This window comes from Leptosomus discolor, chromosome 5 (genome assembly GCF_034619465.1).
Source record: "Leptosomus discolor isolate bLepDis1 chromosome 5, bLepDis1.hap2, whole genome shotgun sequence".
Lineage (NCBI taxonomy): Eukaryota > Metazoa > Chordata > Aves > Leptosomiformes > Leptosomidae > Leptosomus > Leptosomus discolor.
The window spans coordinates 33,730,279-33,757,142 of record NC_141395.1 but is presented as its reverse complement, the minus strand read 5'-3'; positions in this window follow the sequence as shown (position 1 = coordinate 33,757,142).

Below are 26,864 nucleotides of genomic sequence, written 5' to 3'. Positions count from 1 at the left end.
TTTAAAACTAAAACTACTATTACACCTAAATGGTCAGAGTATTATCATTTGGGTGTTACAGTAAAATCACAAAATCAGCTTTCATCTACTGTTCTTGTCACAGCCTCGGGACCACAGACACAAACACAACTCTCAATAGCAGCAGCGGTTGTTAACTACTGAAAGACATTGTGTCATTGATTTTAGGCTGATTAAGGGCAGCATACAGCACGAGTTCATTCCCAGTTTTATCTTCCGCTTCCGTTTCCATTTTGGCAATGATATGAAAACAAAGGGAGAAAATATGATATTTTCTCTAGCCTCAGTAATAAAAAGTTTCTGTTTGTGGAAAAATCGGTACAGTGTTTACATTAGATATAATGTTATTTTTTCTCACCAATGGATTTAATTTTACCAAATGCTTAGTTAAATTTTAAACCTGGAGAAAACTGTTGCCAGTCAAAAACAGAATTATACAAGGCAATATTTTTTTTTGTATTCAATGACCTGAAACGCTATTGTGTTTCAAAAAACTGATGCTGCAACAGCAACTGAAGCATCCAGCAGAATTGCAAATGTGCTATGATGGGCAAATAAAGACACTCTGGCTTCTCCTCCTCCCGTCCCCATCCCCCGCCCTCCCCCGTGATGGGGTTTGCAGGTGCGGCCCATGAGAAGTGAAGCTCCCGAGGAGCTACTTGGCTCCATGCCTTTGGCATGCAATGGGCTCCTCAGGCCATAAGGTCAGAGCCATTATTGCACATGTCCAGTGCTGTGCAGTGACTGAACAGTACGCTGGCCGGTTGTGGGACATCCTAAACATCACTGGGCTTCTGACACTTTTGGGATGCTACAGGGTACTCTCTCATGTAATCATTTACCATAATCATACCCGGCAGCAGAATTCAGTGATGGTAGAAGCAATAGCAGAACATGGCAAATAAAATACAAGTAGGATGTAGATATGAGTGACTTTTTTCCTCATTAATAATGTTATATGTAAATGATAGCATCAATCTTATTTCTTACTTGAGGAATATAAGTTGCCTTGCCTTTGTCAGTGTTAAACAGCCATCTAAGCCTATTTTATTAACATTATGATAGCACTTATCTAAAACGACTTCAGATGCAAATGAAATAAAAGATTGGACAAGAACTACTGGCAGTTAACAGACTAAGTAAAAAACCTTATAAAAATATTTTAAAACTGTGATTATCTTATCAAAGATAGTTGCTTATCTGTGTCTATAACAGATGTTTAAAGTAAATATACCACAGTAAACCAGGAATGGATATTCTAATTATTAGGTAAAAATTGCTTTATCAATTATATTCACAGAAGTCTGAAGCATGTGTACATGACATACAGCAAGATATTGCTAATGGTGGAAGGAAAACAGATTCTACAAAGGAGGTTCTGAGAGAGTGAAGAATAGGCATATCAAAATTTGCTTTTGTTCCACTTACAAACGAAAATGAGACTTTTCAACTTTCCAACTAAATAATACACAAACAAAATAATGACCCAGAATGATTCTACTAGACAGTAAGAGTCCTCCACATTTCAGAGACAGGCTGAACAACCCCCCAAACCCAAGCTTCTTGGCTACAGTACCATACTACTTACACTGAGGTTGTTCCATGGGACCAGATATAAATACATCAGTTGCAAGATCCATGGAGAGAACAATTTTAACATGTTTGGGGTTCAAGTGCCTTAGCTATTCTGAGATGCAAAAATGCCCCGAATTCATCTAATCAAAAATTAGATGGAAAAAAAACCAAACCAAAACCACCACCACCAAAAAAAACAACCCAACATCCCCTTTTGCTGGCCTAACTCCTCACGTAGCACATGCACACCAGCACTCCAGAGATCTGCCGCTGTATCCTAAAGGTCTTTTGGTGACACTTTCCTGTGTCAGTCCTCCCCGCTTTTTACCTCAGCTGCCCTTAAATAATTCCTAGAGAGGCAGTGAGAATTAGTGACACACAGAGAGTTTATTACATACTAGCTGGATATTGCCCAGAACACGCAAATAAGTGTTAGGTAAGATTAATTACATTCAAAATACTAATTATAAATCATATGGTAGGCTGCAGAACACTAAATAGTCTTGAAACACAAGGCTATTTAACATGTTGCCATAGATTAATAAAAGGTTTTGCTCAAACAAGTGTGTTACCTTCACTTGGGCAAAACTCTTTCGCGAACCGAAACGAACGCTCAGTATGTATGGGGATTTTTGGTCAAGAGGGATTGATACAACAGGCCTGTACAGCACAGGACACTAAATTTATATCTTGGTACATGTAACAGAATTCAACAGACTATGTATACCTGCATTATTTCTAAACGGCTTTCTATGTATGGCTCGATCAGTTTACAATGAAGATAAAAGTGACAGAAGTGATTAGTTTTGTTTGCATTCAAGTTGATAAACAAAAGTTACATGTGTATTTGAATAAATCATACATCGAGAATTATGAAATTATACAACATTGGAATGATGAAAACCATTGATTTCTGTGTCTGCCTAAGGGCAGACAGAAAGAACAAAAGAATGAGACTTATAGAGTTTTCACTAGGAATATGTCAAAAATTATATACATTTTTCTTGTGAGAGCAGATCAATACAATAATTTTATTTTTAAGCTAAGACATGGGTACAGCTAGGACAGCCTTATCTCTTATTCTATCTAGTCTCACACATATGCAATGAGACTCACATAATGTCTATACCAGCAAGATAAAGTCTTTGAAAATATAACACTTCGCTGTGAGCTTCTGGCAGCAGACATCACATTTTCTCTGTACATCTTGCACTTAGCACAAGCATCCTGGGGCTAAGTGACATTCGCCTTCTTCACTATACAAAAGAAAATGCTACTTTACTTCAAACAATTAATGACTTGTTGTGAAGGACTGATTGAAAAATACACGTTTCGAATTTTATACGCAATATGGAATGAGATGGAAAAGTACTTATAAGACAGTCTAAGCTCTTCCCTAGGAGGAAAATACGCATCTAAGTCAACGTGTTCATCTTTTTCATGAGGTTTTTGTTGTTGGTGGTTTGGTTCGTTGGGGATTTTTTGTTTGTTTTGGTTTTGTTGTTGTTTTTTTTTTTAATGGCTAATAGCTTGTAAACAGGACTGCAGGAGAGCCGGTTGGTAGGTCTGCCTGTCTCTCTGTGGCCAGTCCTAGGGTACACACATCCCCTTAGCATTACACTGACAGTAGACACCACAGCTGGATGAGGCACGCACATCCTCCTTGGGATGTACAGTCCTCTGACTGCTCATCAGTCCAACAGGCTCCAGTGGGAAAATGTACAGCACCAAGGCTAATACAGGGCAAGTTTGTGCTGCACAGTCAGAGTCTCAGGAGAGGCATGTTCTGAACACGCCAACTTTCCAGCTGGGCAGAACGACATGTCTATTCATATTGATAATACTGTTGCAGCCATCACAGCCTCAGGACAGGATTGAGTCAAAGTTTGCAGGGGGAGGGAATATCTTTTCTTACATCAACTAATGCAACTGAAGAACAGGCAAGCTGTCAGATACACGAGAATTTTTCAGCTTCTGTTAGATACCAAAATCACAGACTCTAGAGATACTGTTCTTATGGAAATTTATAATCTCTCCTATCCTTCCATCACCATCCCTTCAATGTTCCTTATGAGATTATTTACCTGTTTCTCTGTCCTGTGCAAATAATTTCTTTCCCCCTAACCTCGCCGTCCTTCCCTTTACCTAATCATTCAGCTAGCAGCACCTTTTTTTTTTTCTCTCTGATGAAATAACATATCCATTTAAACTCACATGCAATTTGTTTTCAACTTCTATTTAGCTTTGAAATTTGCTGCTCCCATTTCAGAAGAGTCTGGTGTACCTCAAAGCTCATCCACTTTTTTCCCAGGCATCCCAGACTCCAGTAGAGTAAAGAGCTGCAAAAAGTATTTTGCTGTCCACTCTTCACTGATCACCAAAGAAATAGTTATGCTAAGGTATAGATTTGGTAATGTTGCAGACGGTAAATGAAATTATTGTTGTTGGGATGTTACTAGGTAAGGGCCACTCTTTGTTAATCATTAACTGGTTAGAAATTCTTCTTTGTAAATGTCATGAGGCCCCTTAAATAGAATTTATAAATAGAATATGCAATTATATATAGAGAGAGTATGCCTACGTCGTCTCAGAAGTCAAGGTTGCTTGGTGGAGACAGAGACTTCAATAGCTTGCATTTAGGAAAAAAAGGCAACATTTCTAAACAAGTACTGTGATTCAGCACTGTCTTTAGTACTTACAGTCCCATATCAAATAAAAAATACTAACTATAATTTACCATTAATGGACAGAGAGACACAATCCCATTTTTTTCAGAGATTTAGTGCCAGTTTATTATAATTTGAACAAAACAGATATTGTATATGTTTTACTTTCATAAAAGGCACTAAAAAAAAAACCCACTAATTTCAGCAAAATAAATATTAGATTTTTTTTTTAATGGAACTGAATGTAAAAATAGATCGCGCTCTCTTGGAAGTTCTGAGGACAGCAGTTACAATCTTAAACATATCACATTGTTCTTAGTTCTACAAAATTAAAATTTTGCTCAACAGAAAAACAGTCCTTACATAAGTTTTGATGCTTCCCATATGACACAAAAGAAAAAATTTTGTGCAGTTTAGTGTTAACAATCCTAGCAGATATTTGAGAAATTTTGAATTTCAGATTAAAACAGGATTCAAGTAATAACAGGACTTGCTCAGAAAGATTAACAGAATATGAAATTGTTTCTTTGAGGAACAAATAATAATCTGCATGCACTTTACAAAAACCTAAGTACCCTTGATACAATTTCATAGAGCTACACCGTTACAGTTCGTATACAGTTATATTATTACATTATATACAACTAGTTATAGACAATATTGTAGTACATGAACGGTTGGAGAGCCAGGGAATAAGATAACTCAAAGGAAAAGAAATAATAGTCTCAGCCCAAAGAACTAGAAATGTGCATCTGCAGAATCCTTCCCTGTCACTTCCGAGGAAGCAGGACAGGATGAGCCTTAATGACAGATCACTTACTGCCCACTGCACTTGGGAGACAAGCATTTACAGATGCTCGAGAGAGATGCTCACACAGAAGAGGAGTTACTAGCTTTGCTTTTTGGAATGGAATAATCCACTAGCTCATGTTGAGCACAGGTGGCCACGCAGCCTGAGCTTTATAAAGATTTCTAATTAAAGTCCTCAAGTGACTGCATGCTCCAGCATAAAGGCACTATGTTGGGAGGACTCCACTGGTGACGCTGACCAATGTACACTTTTTAGAATACAGTGCAAATAGCTATGGAGGAAAAGGGAACAACTGCATTTATTTCCCACTGTATCTTTCCCCCTCTATCGTCAGAGGTTCCAGATAATCGAAGTGCAGAAATATGGAGTGAAAAGCAAATTGAACCTTTGATATAACTACAGACATGACTGAAGCCAGCAGGACTATTCTGAAAAGGAACTAAGGTCTGCCTATTCCAGTAGAAGCGTCTAATAAATGTGGACGATAGATCATTATGTATTATGGTGTCTCAAAGGTAATAAAAGCAATAAGAAATAATTTACAACTAGTGCCCCATTTATGGCCTCATAATAGTATGACTTAAATGCTGCATAGACCTTGGACTGGCCCTCAACAAAGAGCGAAAAGTTTTATTCTTTATAAACCTTGCATGATGGCTATTTTATCTGAAGAAGAAAGCTGTTTAAAGTATGAGAGCAGGAAGTTTTCCCTTGGTATCTCTCTTGCTGTATGACTAATGTGCCCTTTTGATTTCTATTGTATGAAAATCCACTGGGAGTTTTAGGGTTGTTTTATTGCAGAAACCTATCAGATCTTATTGGCCTTCTAGGCTGATTACTGGTAGGTTGTTTCTCACAGGTCTCCTTTGTTCTCTATTGTTGTACCTCTCCTTGAGCTGCTCCAGTGAGGTTTACAATGGTAAATCTTTTTTGCAGGAATGCGTAGGATGGTTTCCATAGCCTGAATTCACGAGTTGCATAAAGTGTCCTTAAAAGTGACAGAACTGCTTGCAGTGGATCTCTCTTTTCAGTTAATAAATTTTATTGATTTTTTTTTTTTTCCAAATACGCCATTAAATTCAGAGTCAAAAGCAGATGGATATTACTAGGCTTCCACGGAAATAAATGTTCAGATCTTTGGATGTCTTCCAGCCACTTTGCCATGCTAGACTGGTAGAAAGCAGGCTGGAAACTGGTGATGCCTGCCAGGACCAAAGCAGGATTTTTCTTTTATATGGCCAGGATAAAATCTCTAAAAACAGTTGAATGGAATATGTGTGAAAGATATAGGTTTAAGTTATGTGTGCCTGTCCCATCCTTAGCTTCAGAGAGGCGCACTGGTAGCAAATACAATCCAAACAAACCCTCACCCTTCCACCTGCTAACCAGACAAGAGTGTAACATTTTACATTGCAATGATACAGTGTGGGACTCTGAAATTTTTTCCACAGTTGCTTGAACCTGAGAGAAACGGGGCAAAGCCAAGGTCACTAATTCAGAGGTACACAAATAGAGAGGGACTTGTGCATGGTATCTCACACTAACTCACTACAGCCTGAATTCCAGTAAACTTTGGAAAAGTCTGGAACTACAACAAAATTTTGTTGCTTATCCATATAGACTGTCACAAAAATAATTAATTCCTCATTCTTCTGAATTCAAGGGATAGGATAGGTGGGGGTAGAATTTCACAAAATCCAAGGTCTAAATCTCCTTACTCTAGAGTTAAAACTGTAATCACAAATGTAACTCCTACAGTTAGAAGCTCTAATGCAAATGGACTGTTCCAGTCATTTGTATTATTAGCTGAATGAAAATCTTTAAGATGAATAATTCATTTGCTGAAAAAATAAAGGATGTCTAGCACACTGTGAAAGCAGCTTAAATTTGGCAGTTTTACTGGGAAAAAAAAAAAAGAGAAGATGATAAGGAACTCAAAATATTTAACTTTTTTTTAAAATGGAGAATTTCTGTTTTCTTGTTTTGAAACAGTGCTTTGAGACTACATTTAGCTACATTAATTTTAGAAAAAAGACCTAAGCAAAGAATATTTCATTCCATATCAGGCCAATTTTTCATATTAACTATTTTTAAGAGTTCATACACCAATATAAATTACAGACTTTTTCCACATTTCTCTAATTACTATGACCTGGTTTTCTGCACAAGCATTGTTGTGTTGTACTTTCATTCACCATTCATTTCTCACAGCATTTCTTTCTTACAAACCCTTGTTCAATTCATGGAACATAAACAATTAGTCCAAGCAGTAATGTTCAGTAACACCTAAAATGCCTTCCAGTACCCCATATTAATTTAAAAGTAACAACAAGAATGTTAGTGCATCTCAAAAAAAAAGTTATTGCTACTTTCTAGGTGCAGCAGTCTATGATTCATTGGTTGGCACAGAGAAAAATCTTTTGCTGAAATACTAAGCAGATTATAAAACATCATTTGTGTTTTACTTTTGCAGTGGTTTTAATCTGTCATAAAACCATCCAATTAGGACAACAAAAAGGAAGGCTGTATTTTTAAAGTGCTGTTTCCGCTGAAATGAACTGCTTCATTTTGACATAGCACATTTTTGCCTTATAATTTTTCTGAAGTGTTACATTTGATTGTTATGTCAAAGAATTGCACAATATATTTTATTTTTGTTTTAAGTGGGAGCTATCAGAACTTGGATACTTGTCCTGTGATAGCACAGAGCTTTTGAGCAAAGACAGCATTTTAACCTATACGTGCTACACCAGAACACCGCAACCAGAATGTGGCAGGTTTGTTGCCACTGCAATTCCAAGCACTTTGAATTCAGGCTTTTTATGAAGTTCTGTTAGTTTATTAATTATCTTATTAGATTTTATAAAGTACCACAAAAAGGGAAATCTTGGTATACAACTTTGAGGCAAAAACCTGCTTTTATAGTAAAGTGTTATTTACTTGTGCACTTACAGCAAGCAGAACCTTGCTTTATAATGGCAGAAACAGCCATAACAGATCTCCAAATCTGCATGAAGCTTCTAGTTTGAATTACAAATACATTCACTCAGCAGATCAAGGCTTTTTTTCATCCCATTGTAAGGTGAACACAGCACGACAGAACCATACTTTTTCACTCAGGAGCTGTTTTGTGCATTTCCGAGATGGCAATATTTGTTCCTTTGTTCTAAGTTACACAAAAACCATTGTTTTAGACATATACCCACATGTTTTCCCATCTCACACTTTCACCAACTCTGTCAGGAAAAGGGATTTTTCTTTATAGTCTCCAGGACTAGTTAAGAATACACCAGACCTCTCTCCAAGATTCCTTGGAAATAGACTCCTACAATAAAGTATTTCTCAGGGCACTGACAAACATATACATACCTAAAATACAGCGCACATCTGATCAGTTAATGTGTTGTATTTTTGTTGTAGCCACATACTTTTGTCAGGCTCCTACTCCTCTCATGACAACAATGGAGTTTCTTCCAGTCCTCTCATCCCTTTCTCTCCTTGCTATCTCAAGTCTCTACCTTAGCACTCATAACATAGAGGAGAAAAGTAATTAAGACTAGAAAATAAGGTCCAGAATGAGAGCACACATTCTTTTTCACACGAGAGAAGTAGCAGAGTCTATTTAAGCTATGCTAGCAGCCAAGGTACACCATAGCAACAAAACATGCAAGGCACAGCACTTCCTTGTATAGATCCCTGGACTTACTATATAAACATGAAACACATTTTCCACTGTCTTTCTTCCTAACATTACATTTTGTTCTTTTGCTCTTTCAAGTTCATAACTGTCCTAACTACCTGGTACATGGTACGAAATTGTTTTCCCAGAGAGAACACAGCTTAATTAGCCTCTACATTGTGTTTATCCTGCTTATTTCCTTGCCAGTTAGAGAAGTAAATCATCTGACAAAAATGTCCCAAATGTGTTTCAGTTTAAATTCAGATTTGCCTCTCTCTTGGACACACTTCAGGTTGAGACTCGCACTTGCACAAAGCTCTTCTGCTGTCAGTCTTACTCACGGAAGAAGCAGTGGTAAACTGGAGATTTGTTGAAAGTTGTCTGTGATGCAGAAGTATATGCACACATTTCTTTGTTCTCCTTTTCTTTCTTTATTCCTCATTATAGCCTTTGAATACATTGATTGTCCTGTCCTGCAAGAGTATTTATGCTTCACAGTTAAAATTTTTTGGCCACCTGGTCCACAAGAGCTTTTTTAGGTAACAAAGCAATGCTATAGACTCAGGAAGTTACAAACAGGCACATATAAAAAGGATTTATGCCTGACTATTAATTAATGAAAATCAAACCAGCAACAACATTCTTTGTACCTTCACATAATTTCTGGCACTCTATTAATACATGAAAATTTGTTAAAGAAGCAAAGGTAAGCATCAATGCTCAGGCCTCTGGGGTTCAGGAACAGAAGGGTGTGTCCTTTCACTAATATCACTGGATTTCTTTCAGGGAATGATTTTGCAATGCTTCTGGACCAAGATGTTGATCTCCTGTCAGGATATTATATTGATAATATGATAGAAGCTATCAGTTTTCTTCTCTCTGAAATTCTTTGAGCTATTTTTTATATATTAACTTTCTGTATGATTTTCATTACTACTTGGAAACTAAAGCTACCTAAAGAGTTCATAGTGTCACAGAAGAAGCCTTATGGAAATCTGTATGTTACAGTCCAACGCCCTCTCTAAAAAGGTTCAGAATAAAGTCAACATAAAAGGTTGGAGGCAGTGGAATAATTTCAAAACAATTTTTGTAGTCAAAAGCAATTTAAAACGTTTATAGCATCTTTATATTTTTGCTGTGAGTGCTCCAATTTGGGTATCAGTCAAGCTGAATGCTCATAGCACAGTTCAGGACAAACTGAACTTATTTACAAATACAACCATCAAAAAGGAAAATAAAAAGATAGGTCAGAGAGGCCAGCTGGGGAACAATAACACCCCAAACATAAAAGATCAGTTTTCCTTGAATAAAAAGCAGCAGAGTTCCTTGTGGTCAGCTATAGATGTTGAGCTAAGATGAGAGAAAAAAAAGTGAGAGCATCTCTCCATGAAAATAGAAAGAAATGAAGCTATAAAATCTCAGCAATAGCTGGATCATTCTTTCCAGTTGGTAACATCCTCTTTCCAGAATGATTTCCTATGTGCAGCTCTCTGCATACACATACTTACTTTTTCTACATACGGCAACACAGCACTGGCCAAACATTTCAAGGGGAGCTACCATGTTTTTCCAGATTCCTAAGGTGAAAGGTGTGGCTCGCACCTCTTTCAAGCCACCTTTCTTCTGCAGTCAGCAGGGCCCAGGTCAGTGCAGCAGCTAGAGTATGTACCAGGCAGGAAAAGGAGGGTAAACCAAGCTGCCACAGCCAAGTCTTTAACCCAATTACCCTCCCTGCCCACTTCCCACGCCCTATACCCATCTGAAGTGCCCTCTTCTTCAATATCCATAGACACTTAACATCTTGGAGACCCCGACACGCTCAGATGCTGTCAGTTCTATCCCTTGCTGTCCAGACAGAACTTCTCATGCTTCTAGAGCTCCATCCAGTCAATTTTATTGAATCTCTGTAAGTGGCCACCCAGTCCACCCTGCTGATAGGCCTCTACTGCCAAAAATGCTCCTGTCCGTTAGAACAGTTACTACCATCTTTCATTAGACATTAATTTGCATATTCCCTTAGGCAAATAACTAATTGGTGTGAAACATAGATTTATTTCCTTGTCTGTAATTTAGCAAAGAGGCAGTTGCATTTGTGGCCAGCAGCAAAAACCAGCTTATGCTGCTTGATCCCCAGAATGGTATCTTGACAAACACAATCTGTGTTTTGTTTGTAGGCAGCGTATTAACCCTAAAGCATTATTATCAAGTTAAAACCTCATATTATAAAAGAAGTCACCTACTGTATTAAGACAGTTACAAAAGGATTGGATATACATTAGGTAACTACAGCAATTAAACACAGCACTGATGACAAATTCTCACTGATGTTGACTTTAGCACGAAGATAACAATTTACCGTCCTCCCCTGATTTCAGTGGTGACCATGAGTGTGTAGGGCTCTAGCAGAGAAAGGTCTTCCCCTGAGGAAAGTTTGTTATATCAGCTATAACCTCTTACAAGGGGAAAAAAAAAAATAGCACAGAAATCAAATACGCCATTTGGTCTAGAGCTTTTTCTGAATAGACTCTTTAAAGAGAATCAATTCACTGTGCTAAGCAACACTTCAGTTATTTTTCCCGATCTCCTAAAAATTTACTTCAGACAGATTTCTTACTTAGGAAAACATTTTTGAACATGAGTAGGAAGGAGTAATAAAACCAACAAGAATAAACAAAGCTTCAGAAGGGATGTGCTCCTTCTGGCCTTACCTCCTCAAAACAGTCAGATCGGTCCTACCACAAAGCTTTGACACAGGGCTTGCGCATCACCTACATTTCAAATGATGGAGCCCTATTTTAGGGACTTGCATGAGACCTTCTGTTGGTACTAGGTTGAATTTCACTCCCGCCAGAAACAGTACATTCACAATCTGCGCACCAAACATACTTCACCTTTGCACTGAGAATTCACAACATTTTCAGACTTTACTGAAAAACAATGGAAGTGCCACATGTCAATTTGGGGTTTATTTCTGTATTGTGCAATTCATTTGTGCAATTGTGTTTGGTTACCTAAGAAACAGTCCCTGGGTAAAATTTGACTGATTATGTTGTCAGGTTGATTGTCAGTACCGTGGGTAGAGTTTCACGGGGTATGTGTGCGTGTGGGATGCAAAAAAAAAACAAAACCCAAAACCAACAAAACTTGACAATGTTAGGTCTTTTCAGTAATGTTATGGAAAAAAAGGTGTATGAAAATTGGGAGAAATTACACTTTAAGAAGTTTATTAGAAGCTGAATTAGATTTAGAGGTTAATTTAGCCAAAGAAAAAGAGAATAGGCCTTCAAGCAGAAAAGAAGGGTATTTTTAGAAAAGCAGACTGTATTGAAAGGTTAGTAACACAATAACTTCCTATGCTGCAAAATTTTAATAAGTACTGAACTTATTTTCAAATAACAGCAGTGCTCAATGCTTTCATTTGTCATTGCCTTACACAAAATATGGAAGCATAAGAACCTTATTTTGTGGCTTTCCAGTATCAGAATCTCTACATGCTTCATTATTTGTGCACTGGGAATATGTGAAATTTTACTTGCAGCCCACAAATTTAGATTGAAAGAACTTGCTAAACAAAAAACCAAACAGCTGCTTGAGAGCTGAACACCTTCCTATAGTTAACCACATGCACTATGGATTTTCTATGACCACTGCCCTATCTCACATGTAAAGAAAGCAGCAGCCACATCAAATAGAGCTAATTCTGCAATTATCATAGTGAGGAATATAAAAGAGGAAGGAAAGAAAGAATGTCACTTTAATTATCACAGACCTAATAAAACAAAATTTTATCAGGGTTCTGACAATATTGCAGAGATTCATTTGCAGTGAGAAGTGTACTTTCTTCCAGGTTTTTAAGTAAGCTGTGGTAAAAGTCTGCATCAGACAACACATTATATGTGCAATCTAAATGCATTTTCCTTTATTATAATGTCCTCAGTATTTTTTACAGATGATGTTGTTTCACTCCTCTTAATATAGTTCTAACTACAATGGAGGACTTGCTGAGCAAAGTTATGACATATTACCACTCTCCTTCACGTTTTGTAAGACTGCTTGTGTTGCATCTGCGACATAAGAAAGTATGCTGACAGCAACACACACTTCTGTGATAAATAACATTTATAAAATATGGGATTTGGGGGAGAAGAGGGATTGTTTTCAAGGATTTCAGCAGCTTTTGCAGAATGCAACCATAGGTGCTGAATGTTTCAACCAAGGACAAAACTGCACATAGTGAAAACAGAAATCTCCGGGGAACAAGTAGTCACAGTGGCGAAGAAAAATCAGTCTTGTTCACTAGTCCTGAGTATGGCACACTTGCTCCTAAAGTGCTCTTCTGGCTGGACACTAGCCAGAGGTTTCTGGGTGCAAGTCCCTACAAGGTCAGTTATTTTTTCTCTCATTAAAAAATAATGTCAGAAGCACTGTAGCATGGTGGCTCGACAGCCTAATGTATCCTGGTTAGTGCTCTGGCCTTCTGCTCTCAAATACCAGCTGGGGATCAAAACGCACAGCAAAACTCAATGAATTTCCAGGTCTGTTGCACTGGAACAGAGAGAGGTCTTTGGTTTTTGATATTATGAAGATATTTTGCTTTGGGGAAGGTAAACAGACCATATGCTTGGAGAGATGACTGACTTCTGCAGGGATCTGAAAGAGCACAGATCTATTCTGTTGATTATTTCTATAACGAGGATAGAGTGAATAAACACATTACCAAAAATCCAATGTACTGGAAGACTGCCACAAATAAGAGTATAACTATGTTGTACTGCTAGACATGATATTTTAATGGACAGACTATCTGAAAAATAAGAAACCTATTTTTCAAAACATGTTAACGTTTCGGCATTTTTCCCTCCTACTCTGCAATAACAAAGGGATTTTTTCAGACTTTTTTTCATTGTATTTGTCTCAAGTAAGATGGAGCTTGGGGAAGAAGAATTAAAAAAAAAATTCCAAGCCTGCCTTTCTATATAGTGAGCCCAGTGACTTTTGTATTTACCTGCAAGGTAGGAGACACAAACATAAGCTCATCCTGTATAAAGCAAGAAGCTGAACCTGGTTTCATACATCTATCTTGCAGTAGGCTTCAGAGTTTGGGGCTACAGAATAAACCTTCCATTGGCCCAATCAATATTTAATCAGTTTTATTAAGCAGAACAGAAATTTTGCAAGACTGAGTCTAGGTCTGTTAAATAATAGAGTTTAAATCTGGTTTCTGGTTTCTCTACTAATGAAAAAAGTTGCTCAGCACAAACCAAACTAACACATAAGAAAAGCACTGGGACAAAGAGAAATATTGGGAGCTGAAGCCCAGCATTTCAGCTGATGAAGCCTGGGAGGAGAAAGAGGGATCACAGGTTACATTTTGACATTCCCCTTCTACCATACAGAGTCCAGAAGATGTTTGCACTTATGGAAGGCTGCTCCAGGGCTGCAGCGACTGGGCAGTGCCTGGGCAGGAGGGATAACTGTTAAACCGCTCTGGAGGGAACTGACAGTTAGGAGAAAATTGCCATAAATGAAAGAGGCATTATGGTGTATTAAGCCATTTGCTTATATGATTGACACAATGAAATCCTGCATTTCCCCCCTTCACGCATAAGGGCTGCATTGCCACTTGGATTTTGCCTTCTAAGTGACAACCTTTGGCCATTTATTTTATCTCCTAAAAAAATTTGCTTTAAAGAGGCCTAGAAAACATTCGATTGGGAACACCGTTCAGGAATGCATGAATGTCTTAATGAGAGGAAGGCTGATGCCGTAGCCTAATGTAGTAAGTCTCTGCTGTATGGTGGGGACTGGGTCAGAGTGGTTCACACTTTGGAGTGCACACTCCCTTACAGTACGGATCATTTGAGGAGAAGTGTAAAGGGGTAAGAGAAAGTTGAAGAGAGTAAGAGTCCCATCCTGAACAGAAGAAACATTTAACACTGTTTGCAGGTAAGAAACAAAGTGTACAGTATATTTATATGTTTCACTACAGCTGCAAGACAGGCCATGACCTTGGTTTATACCAACTGCAAATTATATTTACAACAAATAAAAATTTCAGAGTGCTCTTTTAATGCAATTAGTTGCATCACTATGTTATGCAAAAGCAACTTAAGAGCTACAGTCAATGACTTCAGAAGACAGCAAGGCTGCACCTTCAGATGTTTCACTTCTTCCCCCACTCCTGCCCTGTGTTACATGAAGGTACGCTCTTGTGTTAAAAGAGTGTCCAGATAGGTGCTTGCCAACTATTTTGTGCCTCTCTAGAAGAGGCACCATCTCTCCAATAAAGACTGAGCTCAGTTAAATCTTTCTCTACAATGCTGGGGACAGGTCCATTTTCTACTGCTGTTTTACTTCTACAGCTGATGATTAAATAACCCACCATGCAATTGCCTTATGGCAGTCAGTACAAAATTAAATATTTCTCCATGCAGAGTTCATTAGACATCAGTTTCCCAGTTAATTCATTAGGCCTCTATGAATTCCTAGGGAATATTATAAAATTATAATTTTGGTCCATTCTCCTCCAACCTATTATGGAATGCATTTCATTTTCTCATATCTAAAGCATAGTGAATGAAACTATTAGAGGAGAAAACACATCTGGATCCCATTTACATTTCTTCTCATGCAGATCAGCATAACAGGATGAATTCAGTTCTTCAATATTCTTTACTCAGGGAAGAAAAAGATCAAAATGAAAGAGATACTAGATTGCCCCTCCTACTACACAGCACTAATGATTTTTTTTTTTTTTTTTTTTTTTTTTCCCCCACTTCACTCTGTGCTGCTTTTAAGGCAAGAGTCCTACATCAAATTACATAGCACCTCCTGGAGAAGGGAAAGAGCATCTGGAAGAATGAAAAACCTGCCAACTCAAATTCACGCCTTAAAGCCCCAGACATGCCTCTTCAACACTGCTTATGTTCAGCTGAATGAATTTAGCCTTGCAAATGCTTTCCACATGAGAAGCGATATCTTCACCTACACACTGTAAAAAGGTCCTAGTTTAGACATGGCAAGTTGACCCATGGGGTTAATATCAAGACCAGGCAAATAAGATACAAGTTACCCTTCTGAACCCTAATGCACACTGTCAAGTTCTGAAAAAAGAGTTTCACGCCCAGCAGAACATTCCATTTTTAGGTTCTCTTGCATTTAGCAACAAACCCCAACCCATTTAGCAGATGTAGAGGCAGGAGAGTGGGCTGAAGAAAAGTCCATGGAGCTCTAAAAAGATCCCTATCATGTTCCTGGTGCCTGGAAGGAGCAGGCACAGAGAAAATGGCAGGACTCATAATGAACTCATGCCAATTCTCGGGTTGCAAGGGGAGAATAAAGAGGATACATGTTCTTCTTTCTTTTCTGAGCAGTTAACTACCTCCAGTAAACTTGACACATCTTAACACAACCTGTTTTATTGGTTCCTTTTTATTGGTTCCTATCCACCCTCCTCCTCTCTTGGGGCGGTGAGGGGGGGAGGAGATACATTTGGACAAAACTGATGTTAGAAAAAAAATATTGTGCAAATGTAATCCAGAAACTGTCAAGGCAATAAAATGCTCACCACCAAACGTGATAGGGTGGGGAAAGGCGGCACTGCTTTAATGGATATAAGATCTCAAAGAAGCGAGCACTGCACATCCTGCCTTCGCACAGACATTTTAGAGATCTGAACAGCTTCATAGTCCATTTTGTGCAAAACATTAAGCCTCCATAAATATGGCTGAAATTATTTTTGACACAAAAAATGAAGTTGCTAATTTTCCCTACTGTCAGTACTATCATTACTTGTTCATTCAGAGATAAGGTCCTAAAGTATTGGGTATGCTGCTAATCTTGTTTGCAGACCAAGCTCGCTGGCAGTTGTGCAGTCATTTGTCTCTCCTAATCAGATAACTGCTTTACCATCAATGATGCACTTTAATCTCTGATCAGTACCCATTTCCCAAGACCACCCAGCATGTTTTCATAAAAACAGATATATTTACTGAGGTAAAAATTTTCTTTTGGCAAATACTTAAAGGGAGGAAAGGTGGTCTTAAAACTTAGCACTATTGTTAGACTGAGTTAAGTGGCTTCTCTCACAACTGTCCACTAACAGTCTGACTAAATCTTGAGTGTTAATCTGGATGTTAATACACATTATCCTGAATATTCATGTATTCAAGTGCTGCTACACACACACACAGAAGCATACATGCATGTATAAACGTGTACATACCTATGGTTCTGTTTGCGTATATCTGACATGCTTACTCATTCAGATGTGCGTGTGTCTAGTCTGGTAACAAATACAAAACAGCAAAAGCCAAATTCCCTTTAAAAAATGAAATAAAACACCTCTTTAAGTATTCCAGAGCAGTGGATAATAGAATTAATGATTAAGGTATACTGAGCTCACAGGAATCTTATTTAGATTAATTCAGACACTACAGTTGCTTAGTGTTTCGTTTAACTTCAGCAGTCCTCATTATAAACAAAAGTAACTTACCACATGCTATATAAAACTAGCCTGAATCCCGGATAGAAAGCACTAGGTAGTCATACGTCTTCTGTCTTTTTACTGAGTTCTCTGTAACACTAATCACCACAGTTTGCAGCAGCATAAAACACAACCATAAGGTTTTTGAATTTCGAAAAGCAAGGCTACTCAATGGAGCATCATTTCTGGCTATTAATGTTATGCTTTGGGTTTCCAACTGGTATTGCCCTATTTACACTGTATGTACCATTGGCCAAAGAGAACATTAGCACAGTTGAGCTTGTACCATGACAAAGTGAAACCTAAACAAAAAAAAATAATAATCACTAAGTCATTTGTTTCAAATATAAAGTGCCAAATACTTTCTGACCCTCACATAGATGTGCCAGACACATGAAAAAAAATAGGGTCTAAATTCTCATTTTTCCCCACTTGCTTTTCTACAGGTCACAGAAGGGCTCGTACTAGAGTTCTAAAAACCAGTGTCAAGTGCTAAGAGGCATGCACCAGACACCCTTTATAACACATAACAACAAACCTGTGGGGTCCCACAGAACCATGGACCCATTCCTAGTAACCTTGAAAACCGACCCACTATCTGTTAACTGATACTGAAACACAAGTTACATAGTGTTCTTGTAGGAAAGAGTAACAGGACCATGACATAGCAATGCAAGGGCTTCTGTATACAAAGATGGGATATCCAGGTTTCTCAGTGCATGGAGAGTCCTGCCTTCCCAAAGCAGATTTCAGGATCCACTCTAACACCTCTGAAGGCAACTGAAAGTGTTCAGTGTTAATATATCTCTGTTCTTCCTCCTGAAAGTGTATGTTTTGCACACACCTGAGATACTGAGAAGAAAACATGTACTGTTTCGTCTTCAGCATCTGATCTTGATATAATTATAACAATCTCAATTAGAAGATTTTGATGGCTCTGTTATGGAATAATCTCTTTGTAGCATCCCTCAAATTTCATCATTCCTGACTCTTCTATGCCTTTTGTTCTTCTATTGTTATGAAGAGAACAATAACAGTGGAATATACTGACGCAAATTGGAACAGCTTATTCTCATTAACTTCTCTAACAGAGACTGAACAGTATATGCACAACAGCTCTGTCAAACATTGATTTATGTTGAGGTACCGCAGTTCATGAAACTGTTGCTGGCACAAAAGTAAACGTAAAAATCCTGGCTGGATGAAACCCACTCATTTTCCATCTCGTACCAGGAACCTAAAAACATTTCATGTCTTACTACCACATGTTGTGCCCCTCTAAACCCTGCCTCCTCCTTTTCCTCTTCAGAGCTAATTTGTTCCAGGGACACCACTGTTCAACAATTGTGTGCTTTTTTGTGTGCGGCACCAATACTACTGCCAGCGCAGGGTTGGTGGCTTGTTTAGGAAGGACACAGGGCCACTAGAAACTGGCTTGACTTTACAGGTGCCTGTTGTCCATAAAGCAGTTCATGGGGCACAATTAAATCTCAGTCTTGGCCTGCATTTAAAGCTGTTACATGGTGGGAACCTGAAACGTACCCAGGTCATGAACATTTCAAATGTTCTCAGCCAAATAAAGCCACTAATTCTCAAAGATTTGTTTCCAGGTTTCCTTGCATTTCTCCATAAACAACTGCTGGCAGGTCTCTAAAATCCATTTGCACTGAACTGCTTTGCTAATTTGCATATGCAAATAGAAGCAATTCAAAGTTAAGTGTCAATTTCCATAAACATTACAATATCCGGCTTGATAATATACATGTGCATGTGAAATACTAAGCCTAATTAGACCTCAAGAGTATATATAAATAACTTTTATTGTTTTTCCATTTTGAACCTAAGCTTTCAGGCACTTGAACTCCAACAACAAGGGTCTATTGGTTGCACTGCAAGATATATTCTGCATCTGATCCTTTAACATTAGGAGTTTCTGCCTCTAATCAGAACCATGCTAATTTAAACTAATTTACAGAAGGAAATAATTTCTGAAGAGTTCCCTTTTCCACAGGTCGTTTTTGTTATTTGGGACTGAGTAATAATAATGTATCAATACCAAATACAGCTTCCTGCTAGCAATTTCAGGTCTACCTGGTGATATTTAACGAATATTCATTCTCATACTTCATGTCAGGGAAGTATATGCTAGTTTTCTAAGTATACTTCTGGCTTTAATAATGAGAACTTTTTGTGAACCACACACCGGCCTTTGTTACAGGTAGATAAAAATGTGAAAAGGGAAGAGATGTACATCTGGTTCTACAGTATACATGATACATGTGTGCTCACTAGCTATCGTTAGAGCCATCGTGATTTTTACCTCAAAGTTTGTATCAGATTCAAGTCTAATGAAATCAAAGTTAAAGTCATGTAAAGTTTGATACATTCCAAACAAAGCTTATTCCCACTTTCAGAAATACAACTTCCCTTTTCTTCTCATAAGGTTTTAAGTGAAAATGTGAAAACCTGATTAAAGAAATCCACCGTTCTTACTGTTCTATGGAATATGTATTTTCTTAAATCAGTAAGAAAAAGCAAATGCAGACATATGCAAAAATAAAAGCTAGGGAATGACAGATGTGTCAGGACTGATCATTTACCAACACTTACTTATGTTTGTATCTCTTTTGTTTCTATTTCTATTTACACAATTAAGTGAGTAGAGAGAGAGCATACATAATATATATTAGAAAATTCATATTCCAGTCATACATGAACAAATAGTCTTGAAATTCAATCTAAGAAAATTATATATACAATCAGATCCTGTATAAAATAATTATATTTGACTTTGTAAATTCTTCGGGACAGGACTGCCTCTTTGTTTTGCAAAATAACTTGTACAACGGGATTTTGACAATGGAGACACACCTTTAGGTTTTATTTGCTTTGATAGACCAATTTCTCATCATAGTCAAACAAGAAAACCTTAGCTACTGAGTATAAAAATGCAAGTGTTAAACAAAGAAAGGAGAGCAGGTACAGAGGTAAAATACAGATTAAGTGTAGAGATGCTACGGGACAGGTCCACTGCTTGAAGAACAAGTTGGTGAAGGCATGCACAGAGTGGGAATTCACTGAGAGAGGGAAAGAATGTATATGAAGGGATGGAAGAAAAAAAATATTGTATGTAAGGGCGTTTCTGGGAAATTAAAATTATCTTAGTGGTATTTGTGACAGAACTACAAGTATGTGCAGTCAAAAGAATTATTATTATTATTTTAAAGAAAGATGAAGAGAATGCCACTTCCCGTCTGTGGCATTTCTTCCATGGAATGTATCACAGACACATTTGCAAAAGATTTCTTGTTTTAATCAGGACCCAGTACGAAATGAGGCTAAGGCATTTCATTAACAGCCTTTCTGAAAGTTCCTTCTGTCGCATTATGCTGCCCGATCCATGCATAGAGCTTTAACGCATCCATGTTTCACAACAAATCAGAGTTCAGCTCACCTGACAGAAGGCAAATATGACAAGTTTTTAAAATAGCAGCACAGCTAAATGTAATTTTCCCCTCTAACCAGCATGTCTTAATCTCTCAGCTTTGATCTTGTCTTCATCTAAGAAACTTGACACTAAACACCACAGGCAAATTTGTTTCACCTAGCTGTAAGCGTTACCTTTGAGACAACACATGAATGAGATTGGGAGTTTATCCTTCTCCCATGTCAAAGTTTAAAGTTATACAGCAGAGGGGCATCCACTCCGCAACCTGGGAATTTTTAAAAGGTATGTCCCAGTGAGGTTGACGCAAAAGACAACTAAAGCATTTACAATGCCAGCTAGTTTGTAGTCACAAATGAATATATCTTTCATCTGCACCTTTACCTGGCTCATAGCTTAACTGTGCGCATGTTTGGCCATTCACTCCCTGGCCAGGGTATGGCTAAGGCAGCACTATGACAGCTGAGCACAGCTCCTGCCAGCTCTTTTGAGATATTTCATTTTTAACATAATGGCTTTCTCAACAGACCAGTACTGATAAAATAACAACCACCACCACCATCCATACCCTTAGAGTCACTGATTTTCTAGGTAATCATCACACATGTGTGCCTCTGCTTCAGGTAAACATCAGCATAAATAAAAAACAGCTTTTCAAAGAGACATAAAGCCTCAATACTGTAACTCTCATCATTATCAAATATAGTAAATACAAATAAAACTAAATGCTAGGCACTTCACATAGGTCTACCTTTCAGATGCAGAAGCTCACTCTGTATTGAAGCACCAAAACAGCAGTGGCCTGTATGCTCCAAGACCTTGAAAACCACATTTTTTTCCCAAAGGACTCATGTAGTTTGCTTCCTTTTCTATGAATTGGGCATGATAAGTTCCCAGAAGCCATGCTGCACTTGGACATTACCAGAATACTCCTCCAAATCCATGACAGTTTTACAATAATATCCTCAGAAGTCACCACAGAAGCCTATTCATAAAGTATGAAATTTGGCTAGTCTCCAGTAGAATCTCTACACTTTGAGACAGAGACAAATATTTGACTATCTAAAGGCTAATTACGGACTAACGTGCTAATTAGTGTTATAATGGATTTTTTAAACACTTACAGAAATAATTAGACCAGCTATCAACATACAGCAAGCATGGGCATGACTTACACATTGAGGATAAAGTCTGAGTCAACACTTTCTTGCAGTTACCTGACACTTAATAGCAACTGAAATTGTTGACGCGTCCTTGGAATGACCACTATCAATGGGTTTGCTTTTTTGGAAGGTAGTTTTGAGTCATCTGTGAAAGTGGGGAGTTAGTCTTTAGTTTCTAAGTAATGCCGTGCTGGTACATTTTAAGTCCACAAGATACTGTATTTCAACCAAGTAGAGAGAAGAGCTTACCAATAGAAGTACTCTGAAAGTAGGCCTTTTCCAACCTAAATGATGCTATGATTCTATATATTAAAAGTAAAATTAACGAAACATAAAGCAGAAAGATATTACAAATAAACTGCTTTTGGACAGTGCTTTCCAAATGATGGAATCACATTACCTTTGAAAGTAAAAGCCTTAATATTTGAAATTAAGGAGAGTGTAAGATTTATGAGAGGATTTTCATAGTGACAGCATCTCTTAGATCAAAAAGTTAGGGGTCACCTCTTTCTGGTATCCCTCTCCGACCACTTTGTGTATGGCCTGAAATCTTTATCCGTTCCTGGCCATGCTGAGCTAGGTATTGTTTGCTTATGCCCACATTATCAAGGTCTCCAAATCAAAAATTTTCCCTTCATTATTCTTCACTCAAATAATCTGCACAATTACAATAAAAATTCTTTGATATTTCCAGGTCACCAAGTAAAATTACAAAAAATCATTCTTAAAACCCCATTATAGGAACCCTACTGGAAACATTCTCTCTTATCTAATGAACACTAACAAATTAATCAGGTTTTAGTTCTTTTAGTGATTGGGTAGTCATTTTGCATATTCTGATTTTTTCAAGTTTAGTAACACTTGAACCAAAGCTAAGTGGCATTTTAGAAATATACCAATTCAACTCAATGCACTATATTTAATTATTAATTTGACTTGTAGTATATCACTGCAGGAGAAAGAACGAGAAGGTATTTTGTTTGTTTGAACATCCAACAAAAAAAAAAATCTTTTATTCATATGTTTCTAGTTCCATATTTACAATTTCACTCTTTCCCTCAACAAGCAATGCCAGGCTGACAACTTCAAAATTACCTGGGTTATTCTGTTTACACAGTTCCAAAAAAATGAAATTGCTGACGCTTCCGGGTTTACTAAAAATCATCACTGGTGGCCTGGAAAGATTCAGTTCTTCCAAAACTCTTCAATAGATCTCAATCAAACTACTGTTAACACTCCCAATGTGCAGGTTTCTTTAGCGTCTTCTTGAGGTACTACGGAAATGAAAAGTATGTTATATTCCTAAAAGCATTACCAAGATACAGAATAGAAATATAGAGACGTGGCTATTGTTATTCTCATAATGGATAAAATACACTGTCAGAATTTTTTTTCAGAATGAATCTCGGGCTCTTATTACACTATGACAGCCATAGATTTCTCCCTGTACCATTTGGTTTCCCCTGTCAATTTAATATAATCACCCACTTCTGGTTTACATTCCCTCTTTCTACCTTATATGCTGTTTTAAAATAGAGATAATAAACAAATCCAAATGGGAATTTTGTTTCTTAGTATTACTAACATTTTCTTTATATTCATTTTACATACGAGAGTGTGTGTGTGCGTGCAGGTATATATTTACCACACCCATCTACCCAAATGCTAGGTATTATGAAATAGATTATTCTATTATTCTTCAACTTATAGGGTTCCCTACTGCTAAACTTGGTTTGTCAGAGAGGCATAAGCCTTGTTGACTTGTTTTAAATTAGCATGGAATTTAGAACCAGAACTATGAAACAGCTTGAAAAACTGACAGGGGAAAAAAAAAAAAAAGTGTTTTTCTAGGTACCACTAAATTTCATGCTTTAAAATTAAATTAGAATACAAATTCATAGCTTTCAGCTTCCAATATATTTAAATGTAGTTTCAAATATTAAGTTCAATTATGAGTAATTTGAGGCTAGATTGTCTCCTTGTTATTACTTTGAAAGCTTTCTCTGTCTTTCATAACCTCTGGTGACAAGGCAGAAAAAAACCAATTTTTTATGAGCTAGTAGCAGATACTTTTTTTGGTCTAATTAAAAGTCATAATTACATTTTTGATTAACCCAGAATGAACAATAAAACAGATTAGTTATCAGCTTGCTACATTTTGTGGAACAGTATCGAAGCTTAGAAAATTTTAAATTCTCTGACATTCTTAGCGTAACTAGATAAAGCAAAAACATAAATGCAATTTCTGTTTAACAATCTACATAGATTTATTTCTATTTTGACATCTCATTCGGAAAATGAGCAGAAATACTAATTCAGACAAACTTCTATCATTGTGGATTTCTGTTAGTTCATAAGGTATGTGTTTTGCTTGAATTATTTTAAATAACTGGATTTCACAGTAAGAGATTTACTGAGTTTTTGAATGTCAAAAACGAAGTATCTCAGAAGGGCGAGTTGATGTTTTTAAAGAGAGCCATTATTTGACACTCTTTTTTTAATTGATTTTTTTTTTTTTGGTTTGACATAGAATAAATCAATGAACTGACACGATCTAGGATTTGCAGGACATAAGTTAGAAAAGGTAGGCTCCACCTCAACATGTTCTTGAACTAGAATATAAAGTAATCCACAGGGTGCTGCTTCCTCCCCAAAGACAGGTGCCCTGACACCTCTCACTTCTGCAAATCCTTTCATAGAAAGGAACTAGACGTTGGGTTACCTGAATACGTAACTGATAATATTTTGCTCCAAAAATAATAGTCACCAATCACTTCCTGACACACACAGTTCCTATCACAACAAAGAATAAGATTCAGATTATTTTCAAAGAATGCTAATGCTTCTCCTGTGGTAAACTTGTAATTCAATAGCAAATCATAGAGCTATACATATGGTCGAAGCTTTGCAGACATGAGTGAAACTTTCCTCAGTCAGCACAACTAGCCTCAAAAGCTATTTTAGTCTTAAAGGAAACCTAATAAATCATAGGAAAGAAACAAATACAAAATGGTTCAAAATGTGAAAAGAAGAAGGTGGCTATGGCAGCACTGGGGAAATTTCTGCAGTATTCCCTACGTCAGTCACTGCTAGAAAACTCTCACCATAGATCCATCTGCAGCATAACTCTGCAGAGTTGTAGTCAATGGAGTTAAATCCAGTTGGCAGCTGGTCACGAGTGGTGTCCCCCAGGGCTCAGTACTGGGGCCACTCCTGTTTAACATCTTTATCAATGATTTGGATAAGAGGATGGAGTGCACCCTTAGTAAGTTTGCAGATGACACCAAGCTGGGTGGATGTGTCGATCTGCTTCAGGGTAGGGAAGCTCTATACAGGGATCTAATTAGGCTGGATTGCTGGGTCAAGGCCAATTGCATGAGTTTCAATTAGGCCAAGTGGTCGGTCCCGCACTTCGGCTACAAATACCCCCATCAGCACTACAGGCTTGGGGAGGAGTAGCTGGAGAGCTGCCAGGCAGAGAGGGACCTGGAAGTGTTGATTGAGCGCCGGCTGAACATGAGCCAGCAGTGTGCTCAGGTGGCCAAGGCGGCCAACGGCATCCTGGCCTGTATCAGGAACAGTGTTGTCAGCAGGAGTAGGGAAGTGATCGTGCCCCTGTACTCGGCTTTGGTGAGGCCACACCTTGAGTACTTTGTCCACTTTTGGGCCCTTCTCTACAGGAAGGACACTGAGGTGCTGAGAGGGTATAAGAGTCGGGCTACCAAGCTAGTAAAGGATTTGGAGCATGTCTCTTATAAGGAGCAGCTAAGGGAACTGGGGCTGTTTAGCCTGGAGAAGGCTGAGGGGAGACCTTATCACTCTCTACAACTACCTGAAAGAAAGCTGTAGTGAGGAGAGGGTCGGTCTGTTCTCCTTAGAAACAAGTGACAGAACAAGGGTAAATGGCCTTAAGCTGCACCAGGGGAAGTTCAGGCTGGATATTAGGAAGAGTTTCTTTACTGAAAGGGTTGTCAGGCATTAGAACAGCCTGCCCAGGGAGATGGTGGAGTCACCATTCCTGGAGATGTTTAAGAGACAGGTACGTGTTTTACTTAGGGACATGGTTTAGTGGTGTTGACAGAGATAGGACAAAGGTTGGACTCGATGATCTTGAAGGTCTCTTCCAACCGAAACTGTTCTATTATTCTACAAAACTCATTTGAAAAAGTTCAACTGTGGGAAGTTGTTTAGAGCATTTTAATAACTGAAATCATGCCACACATTTATAAGTATAAAATTAAACAATTATAAATCATCAAGACTAAGACGGCCTTAAAATATCATTAAACTTTGGTAGTTGAATCAAAGGTAAAATCCAATTCAAATGTACAGATCAGGCTGACATCTAAAATGAGCATTTCAGGTTCCCATCAAACTCTAAGAATATCAGAAGCCTTTACACAGAGAGAGTTGAGGGGGTGGAGAGGTTCATATTCTTACAACCTTGTAAAGTGTTACAGATCTAGCGGCTGGGGTTTTTTCTTTCCAGATACTACTGAAAAGCAATGATCTATAAGGTAAAAACTATTTTAGGGCTGTGGGAACTTACAAGTCTCAATTCACAAAGTAAATCACTTTCATATAGAGAACACGAAAGAACCAGGGTTCTTGAGGTTTGACTTTGACAAAAATGAGCTTATTAGAGGGACCATACCTATACGGCTACTCCAACCACCTCTTTTTCACCTTCCAACTTCTGGCCGCAAATTTGCCTACAGCATTGTTTTAATTTCAGAAATGGGAAGGTGAAGCAAAGAAAAATAACAATTTATCTCATTTTAAAAAGTTAAAAAATATACTAGGCCAGTGTTCATAACTACAAGCTGAGAGATTCATACATTAATTTTAAAACCAATGTTTAGGGATTTATAGACATTGACCTGAGCAAGAAATTTTCCATATTGACTTTCTTTGGAGTTTGATGCTACTTATGCATTGGAGGGTGGGGGGAAACAACCAAAAAACCCCATCCCCAAAAAAACTATTATCAGTATTAATCTATCGTGAGTCTGCTTGAAGAAC